This window comes from Triticum urartu, unplaced genomic scaffold (assembly GCF_056163025.1).
Source record: "Triticum urartu cultivar PI428250 unplaced genomic scaffold, HENAU_Tu73 scaffold1632, whole genome shotgun sequence".
In the NCBI taxonomy this organism is placed as follows: Eukaryota; Viridiplantae; Streptophyta; class Magnoliopsida; order Poales; family Poaceae; genus Triticum; species Triticum urartu.
Window position 1 is genome coordinate 15,001 of NW_028260090.1, and position 9,303 is coordinate 24,303.

Here is a 9,303-nt window from a genome sequence, read left to right on the forward strand (position 1 = left end):
GCCCACAGCCTTCCAAAGGGGGAAGGGCCTTTACTTTCCCCCTGAGGGTAGGAAAATCATGATCGGGATAGCGGACGTAAAGCTATTGAACTTAGGTATGCTCTTTCCTTTTGTCGAAGTGGAATCGTAGAACAGAATGTGATACGATGAGATAGAATGCAATAGAAATAGAAACAAGGATAGCGAACGGGTTACCTACTCCTAAGGGTCAAAGCAAGCCCTTTAATTCAATTCTTTATTCTTACATTAAAATTCTTACATTAAAGAATGAATAAAATCTCCCCAAGTAGGATTCGAACCTACGACCAGTCAGTTAACAGCCGACCGCTCTACCACTGAGCTACTGAGGAACAAGGGGGGATTCGACCTCCTAGAGTTCAACTCCCGCTCTCAACCCATGAACAATATGAGTCCGAAGCTTCTTTCGTAACTCCCATAATTTCTTCGTAGTGGCTCCGTTCCATGCCTCATTTCATAGGGAAGCCCAAAGTGGCTCTATTTCATTCTATTTCACTTCCTAGCACTTCCTATCATTTAATATCCATCCCTTTGGTCTTATTGACATAAGAGATGTCATTTATAGTCTATCTCTTTCTATATATGGAAAGTCAAGAAATTCTCATCGAAACATCGAGAAATTGTGCATATAGAAAACTCTAAAGAAAGAAAAAAAGGAGACCCATGCCATGATTTTCAAATCTTTTCTATTTAGTAGTCTAAGTTTCTCGATGAGGATAATTAATTCGGTCGTTGTGGTCGGACTCTATTATGGATTTCTGACTACATTCTCCATAGGTCCCTCTTAGATCTTCTTTCTCCAATCTTGGATTAGGGAAGAAGGAGATATTCGCGACTACTGGCGATTTCATTATGGGGCAGCTCATGATCTTCATATCGATCTATTATCCACCTCTGTATCTATTCTTTCTTAGCTAAACAGGTGGAAGATCTATCCAATTTGGTTATATTATATCATGGACTCGAAAAACGGATCTGAATTTGACTGAAATGCACGATCTTCACAGGTATCACTTTTCACGATACCTAAAAGGTGGAATAGCGATTTTCGAACCATTTCCTATAAGAGAATGGTTTCCATTACTTTGAGAAATGGATTCTTATATCAAACTATAGCTATTGCATTAAAGAAGAAAAGAAACTAATAGAAGTCGAAGACGCGGAATGATAGTGAATAGAGAGAAAGATTCTTCTGATTTTCTTGTTTCTATCTACTAGACGCCGTAGAGAATTGAGAATTTTCATGTCTTTCAATTCTCGTACTCGTAATTGGAAAGTTATGGAAGGAGACCCATCATTTTGCAATGAAAACAACATATAAAACTCTGGACAATTTCGAAATCAGGCCAAGCGTCTTAATACATATGCAAAAAAATTCATTATTGGCCCACCATTGATTAGAAGATTTAGCTTGTATGAATCGCTATTGGTTTGATACGAATAATGACAATCGTTTCAGTATGTTAAGGATACAGATGTATCCACAATTCATTTAGAGTTACTTAATAGTCTATTTCTTATACCATATCTCTATCCCGTGAAATTCTCGAGCCAAAAGATGGATGCATATGCTGTGTTTCATTTTGCTAAATGATATCAATTAAATGGTGTATCAATTCCATAAATTGCATATAGCAATAAATAAATCAGCAAAATTCTTTCTAATATTTTAGATAGAAGAAACATTTCTTCTATCTAAAATATTAGAAAGAATGTACCCTTCTATCCAAATCCAATTTGCATCGATAAAATAAATCCAAATTCCAGTAGTAGATGAATAATTGCAAATTTGTGTGTGTACGAGATTAGAATAACTTCAAAATAACTGACATAATTTTGTATTTTTCCTGATCAGAAAAATACATGAAAAAGAAAGGAGGTAGAAAAATTTTTGGATTTATGGTTAAAGAAGAAAAAGAAGAAAACAGGGGTTCTGTTGAATTTCAAGTATTCAGTTTCACCAATAAGATACGGAGACTTGCTTCACATTTGGAATTACACAAAAAAGATTTTTCATCGGAAAGAGGTCTACGAAGACTTTTGGGAAAACGTCGACGTTTGCTGGCTTATTTGGCAAAGAAAAATAGAGTACGTTATAAGAAATTAATCGGTCAGTTGAATATTCGGGAGCAGTAATTTAATCGTTCAAATTTTTTTCTTGTTTTATTATTTTTTTAGTAGTCTTATAGTAGTCTTAGATTTTTCATTTTGATGAGCCTCGCTTTGAGGAATTCATGGAATAATCCATTTTCATGGAATAATGAATTAAGGAAGAAAGGATATGAGTCTACCGCTTACAAGAAAAGATCTCATGATAGTCAATATGGGCCCTCAACACCCATCAATGCATGGTGTTCTTCGACTGATCGTTACTCTCGATGGTGAGGATGTTATTGATTGTGAACCCATATTAGGGTATTTACACAGAGGAATGGAAAAAATCGCGGAAAACCGAACTATTATACAATACTTACCTTATGTAACAAGGTGGGATTATTTAGCTACTATGTTTACAGAAGCAATAACAGTAAATGCACCAGAATTCTTGGAGAATATTCAAATACCACAAAGAGCCAGCTATATTAGGGTAATTATGTTAGAATTAAGCCGGATAGCTTCTCACTTGCTATGGCTTGGACCTTTTATGGCGGATCTCGGCGCACAGACTCCTTTTTTCTATATTTTTAGAGAGAGAGAATTAATATATGATCTATTTGAAGCTGCTACAGGTATGCGAATGATGCACAATTACTTTCGCATCGGAGGAGTAGCCGCCGATCTACCTTATGGATGGATCGATAAATGTTTAGATTTCTGTGATTATTTTTTACGCGGAGTTGTTGAATATCAACAACTTATTACACAGAATCCAATTTTTTTAGAGCGAGTTGAAGGAGTAGGTTTTATTAGCGGAGAAGAAGCAGTAAATTGGGGCTTATCGGGACCGATGTTACGAGCTTCTGGAATACAATGGGATCTTCGTAAAGTAGATCCTTATGAGTCTTACAACCAATTTGATTGGAAAGTCCAATGGCAAAAAGAAGGGGATTCGTTAGCTCGCTATTTAGTACGAATTGGTGAAATGAGGGAATCCATCAAAATAATTCAACAAGCTGTAGAAAAAATTCCTGGAGGACCTTATGAAAATTTAGAAGTCCGACGCTTTAAGAAAGAAAATAATTCTGAATGGAATGATTTTGAGTATAAATTTCTTGGTAAAAAACCTTCGCCCAATTTTGAATTGTCAAGACAAGAGCTTTATGTAAGAGTAGAAGCCCCAAAAGGTGAATTAGGGATTTATCTAGTAGGAGATGATAGCCTTTTCCCCTGGAGATGGAAAATCCGTCCACCCGGGTTTATTAATTTGCAAATTCTTCCTCAGCTAGTTAAAAAAATGAAATTGGCTGATATCATGACGATATTAGGTAGTATAGATATCATTATGGGGGAAGTTGATCGTTGAAATGATAATAGATAGGGTAGAGGTAGAAACTATCAATTCTTTTTCGAAATTGGAATTATTAAAAGAAGTCTATGGACTGATATCGATTCTACCCATTTTGACCCTCCTTTTGGGAATAACAATAGAGGTACTCGTAATTGTGTGGTTAGAAAGAGAAATATCTGCGTCGATACAACAACGTATTGGTCCTGAATATGCTGGCCCCCTGGGCCTGCTTCAAGCTATAGCAGATGGGACTAAGCTACTTTTTAAAGAAGATATTCTGCCATCCCGAGGAGATATTTCTTTATTTAGCATTGGACCCTCTATAGCAGTCATATCAGTTTTATTAAGTTTTTTAGTTATCCCTTTGGGATATCATTTTGTTTTAGCCGATCTTAGTATTGGTGTTTTTTTATGGATTGCCATTTCAAGTATAGCTCCTATTGGTCTTCTTATGGCAGGATATAGCTCAAATAATAAATATTCTTTTTCAGGCGGTCTACGAGCTGCTGCTCAATCCATTAGTTATGAAATACCATTAACTTTTTGTGTGCTAGCAATATCTCTACGTGTGATTCGTTAAAATAGATCTTTTTCCTATAAAATCCATTAACTATTTATATTCCTTTTCTTATTTAGTATTTGGGTTGGTAAGTTAAACTAGATAGCTATATGAGTGAAACAAAACAGCTTATAAATTTGTAGTAAAAAGAAAAAATCTCATTTCCTACGTACAAGAAAAAAGTGGAAGTAAACATAAGCAGTGTAAACTCTTTATCCCAAGGTTGATATTTTTTAATTAGTCATCATATCTTGAAGCGGCCAAGAATAAAGGATTCACGATATGGAATTCCATTACTAGAATACTCCTAGTTATTACTATAACTTAATAATCCATAAGAAGAATCCACCAAAAGTTAGTGAAGGGTTAGGAACACTAAAGTACATAAAGGATTAGTAATGGAAAATCTAAAACATTAGAGATTTTTGCCCATAAAAGGAATCATAATAAGGACTTGCAATTTGTAGAAATTATCAAGTAGTACTTTCTTCGGATTCCGATCCAGAGTATGTTCCCATTCACTTGTTAAGGAAATGGCTATCAAGAACGAATTAACCCTTTATCCATTTTTTCTTTTTAAATACCCCCTCCCTGGGGAAAGAAGAATAGTAAAAAAGATATGGAGTGCACTAGAAAAAATTTTCATTATTTCCTTCCTCTATCCATATTCATGCAGAATTGCTCATGAACTAATACCCAACTCTTTCCATTTATTAATTGAATTCCTATAACAAGTAACAAGTGTTTTATTCCAAGATTAAGTTATTACTGAACAAAGAAAAATTTTCATTATATTATAAAGGATGAGATCAATTCGGAAGCGCTTTTTCTTATTCTAGCAGACGGAATTCCTTTGGTCTAATTTAGGACTTTCAAATCTATTTTATTTTATCTAATTCTATCTACGCCCCCGGGGCTAGGAACAAAACAGTCCTTTCCTTTTTCTGATCATAGAGAAGCCGTATGAAGCTAAGGTTTCATGTACGGTTTTGAAATAGCGGTGGGAACTGTGATGTTATCACCGACTATGATTATCTAACAGTTCAAGTACAGTTGATATAGTTGAAGCACAGTCAAAATACGGTTTTTTTGGATGGAATATTTGGCGTCAGCCTATAGGTTTTCTGGTTTTTTTAATTTCTTCTTTGGCAGAATGTGAAAGATTACCCTTTGATTTACCAGAAGCGGAGGAAGAATTAGTAGCAGGTTACCAAACTGAATATTCCGGTATCAAATATGGTTTATTTTATCTTGTTTCTTACCTAAATTTATTAGTTTCTTCTTTATTTGTAACAGTTCTCTACTTGGGCGGGTGGAATTTATCTATTCCCTATATATCCTTTTTTGATTTTTTCCAAATGAATAAAGCAGTTGGAATTTTGGAAATGACAATGGGTATATTTATTACATTAACTAAAGCTTATTTATTTCTCTTCATTTCTATCACAATAAGATGGACTTTACCGAGGATGAGAATGGATCAGTTATTAAATCTTGGATGGAAATTTCTTTTACCTATTTCCCTGGGCAATCTCTTATTAACAACCTCTTCTCAACTTGTTTCACTATAAATAAGATAATACAATAATAGTAAGAATATTTTCAACACAAAAGCTCTCTCAAACAAGAGAAAGAAACATATCTTTTTCATAGATATTTAGAATGAATATGTTCCCTATGGTAACTGGGTTCATGAGTTATGGTCAACAAACAATACGTGCTACAAGGTACATAGGTCAAAGTTTCATAACTACCTTATCCCACACAAATCGTTTACCTATAACGATTCACTACCCTTATGAAAAATCAATTACACCAGAGCGTTTCCGAGGGCGAATCCACTTTGAATTTGATAAATGTATTGCTTGTGAAGTATGTGTTCGCGTATGTCCGATAGATTTACCCGTTGTGGATTGGAGATTTGAAAAGGATATTAAAAGAAAACAATTGCTTAATTATAGTATTGATTTCGGAGTTTGTATATTTTGTGGCAATTGTGTTGAGTACTGTCCAACAAGCTGTTTATCAATGACTGAAGAATATGAACTTTCTACCTATGATCGTCATGAATTGAATTACAATCAAATTGCTTTAAGTCGGTTACCAATCTCCATAATGGGAGATTACACAATTCAAACAATTAGGAATTCGTCTGAAAGTAAAATAAACAAAGAAAAATCTTCGAATTCAAGAACGATTACTGATTACTAAACTTTGATTTTGTCTTTCTGTTATAAAAATCTAATAATTCTTTATTAAACTTTAAAATTAAACTATAAAGAAAAACGAAAAACTACTGCTTATTGGAAATTATTTCTTATTTTAAATCAGACTAGATTTTCGTGATATAATATAATTTATAACTATAAGTTTATACACAAAAAAATACCCTAATCCTTTTTTCCTTCCTTGAATCCTTTAGTTTTAGTCAGTTCATGAAAAATTTTATACTATTAATTTCTTTTTATCCATAATGGATTTACCTGGACCAATACATGAGATTCTTATGCTATTTGGGGGATTTGTTCTTCTACTAGGGGGTCTAGGAGTAGTATTACTTACCAACCCCATTTATTCTGCCTTTTCGCTGGGATTAGTTCTTGTTTGTATATCCTTATTCTATTTTTTATTAAATTCCTACTTTGTAGCTGTCGCACAACTTCTTATTTATGTGGGAGCCATAAATGTCTTGATCATATTCGCTGTAATGTTCGTAAATGGCTCAGAATGGTCTAAAGATAAGAATTATTGGACTATTGGAGATGGGTTCACTTCACTCGTTTGTATAACTATTGTTTTTTCACTAATGACTACTATCCCAGATACGTCGTGGTATGGAATTCTTTGGACTACAAGATCAAACCAAATAGTAGAACAGGGTCTCATAAATAATGTTCAACAAATTGGAATTCATTTAGCAACCGATTTTTATCTTCCGTTTGAACTCATTTCCATAATTCTTCTAGTTTCTTTAATAGGTGCAATTACTATGGCTCGGCAATAAGAAAACTTAGAAAAAGTACAAATTATAAGAATTGCAAATCTAAAATAAATAACTAAAGAATCACAATTTTGATTTAGTAAAATCCATCTACTGCCAACAAATACCTCCTTTTTTTTTTTTTTTTTTTTCTTTTGTTGTGTAATTGTTCTATTGTAATTAATTGAATCGGTTCAATTCTTGCCCTCATATTGAAATGAATCGAGATTGATAAGGAGTTAGTTAATGATGTTTGAGCATGTACTTTTTTTGAGTGTCTATTTATTTTCGATTGGTATCTATGGATTGATCACAAGCCGAAACATGGTTAGAGCTCTAATATGTCTTGAACTTATACTGAATTCAATTAATCTAAATCTCGTAACATTTTCTGATCTATTTGATAGTCGCCAATTAAAAGGAGATATTTTCGCAATTTTTGTTATAGCCCTTGCAGCTGCTGAAGCCGCTATTGGACTATCCATTCTTTCTTCCATCCATCGTAATAGGAAATCCACTCGTATCAATCAATCTAATTTATTGAATAATTAGACTTTTGAATAATTAGACATAGAATCCTCTAAACAAAGGCGCACATATTAAAATAAATAGAAATCAATACTATTTTCTTAGTATTATTTGAGAATATCCATTTTTTTTAGTAGATTATTGCATAGTATTCTTTTTCACTTAAATGAATTTTTGTATTTGTAATTCATTGATATTGCAATTTGAATATTGCAATAATTTATATTGAAAAGACGATAGCCAATTTATTGGCTAATTCGAATTCGTCTGTACAATTCGTAAAATTCTTTCTTATTTCTTATTTATTGTTGAAATCCAAAATTAAAGTCTCTTGGCTCTCTTCACGCTTTCTCACAAACAGATTAAAAAATAGATTTTTTTTTTTGAAGTTTGGATAAACCATTGCTTCGTCTGGTGTCTACAATACATATGACTCATTATAGTACTAATTTCATTTTTACCAGATCGAAAAATTTTATGTTGAAAAGAAAAATTTATAGATCCAATGTCACATTCCGTAAAAATTTACGATACATGTATAGGATGCACTCAATGTGTACGAGCTTGTCCAACAGATGTATTAGAAATGATACCCTGGGATGGATGTAAAGCCAAGCAAATTGCTTCCGCGCCGAGAACCGAAGATTGTGTGGGTTGTAAGAGATGTGAATCTGCCTGCCCGACAGATTTTTTAAGTGTCCGCGTTTATTTAGGGCCTGAAACAACACGTAGCATGGCTCTATCTTATTGATACGTTACAAAAAACTTCACTCGAATCGTCTGATTCCTCTTTACCGAAGAAGCCTGTGCTCGAAATAATCGAGCACGGGCTTTTCTGGTCAAAACGTATCTTGTCTTTATCACTTTATCATGAGTTATTTTCCTTGGTTAACAATACTTGTTGTTTTGCCGATATTTGCAGGTTCATTAATTTTCTTTTTACCTCATAAGGGAAACAAAGTCGTTAGGTGGTATACTATATCTATTTGTTTATTAGAATTCCTTCTAATGACTTATGCGTTCTGTTATCATTTCCAACTGGAGGATCCCTTAATCCAATTAAAGGAGGATTATAAATGGATAGATGTCTTCGATTTCCACTGGAGATTGGGAATCGATGGACTTTCATTAGGATCTATTTTATTGACAGGATTTATCACTACTTTAGCTACTTTAGCAGCTTGGCCAATTACACGGAATTCGCGATTATTCTATTTCCTGATGCTCGCAATGTATAGTGGTCAAATAGGATTATTTTCTTCGCGAGACCTTTTACTTTTTTTTATCATGTGGGAGTTAGAATTAATTCCTGTTTACTTACTTTTATCCATGTGGGGGGGGAAGAGGCGTCTATATTCAGCTACAAAGTTTATTTTGTATACTGCAGGCGGTTCCATTTTTTTCTTAATCGGAGTTCTGGGTATGGGCTTATATGGTTCCAACGAACCAGGATTAGATTTGGAAAGATTAATTAATCAATCATACCCTGCAACCTTGGAAATACTTTTATATTTTGGCTTCCTTATTGCTTATGCTGTCAAATTGCCGATTATACCCCTACATACGTGGTTACCAGATACCCATGGGGAAGCACATTATAGTACATGTATGCTTTTAGCGGGAATATTATTAAAGATGGGAGCATATGGATTGATTCGGATCAACATGGAATTGTTACCTCATGCTCATTATCTATTTTCGCCCTGGTTAGTAATAATAGGAGCGATCCAAATAATCTATGCAGCTTCAACTTCTCTTGGTCAACGAAAT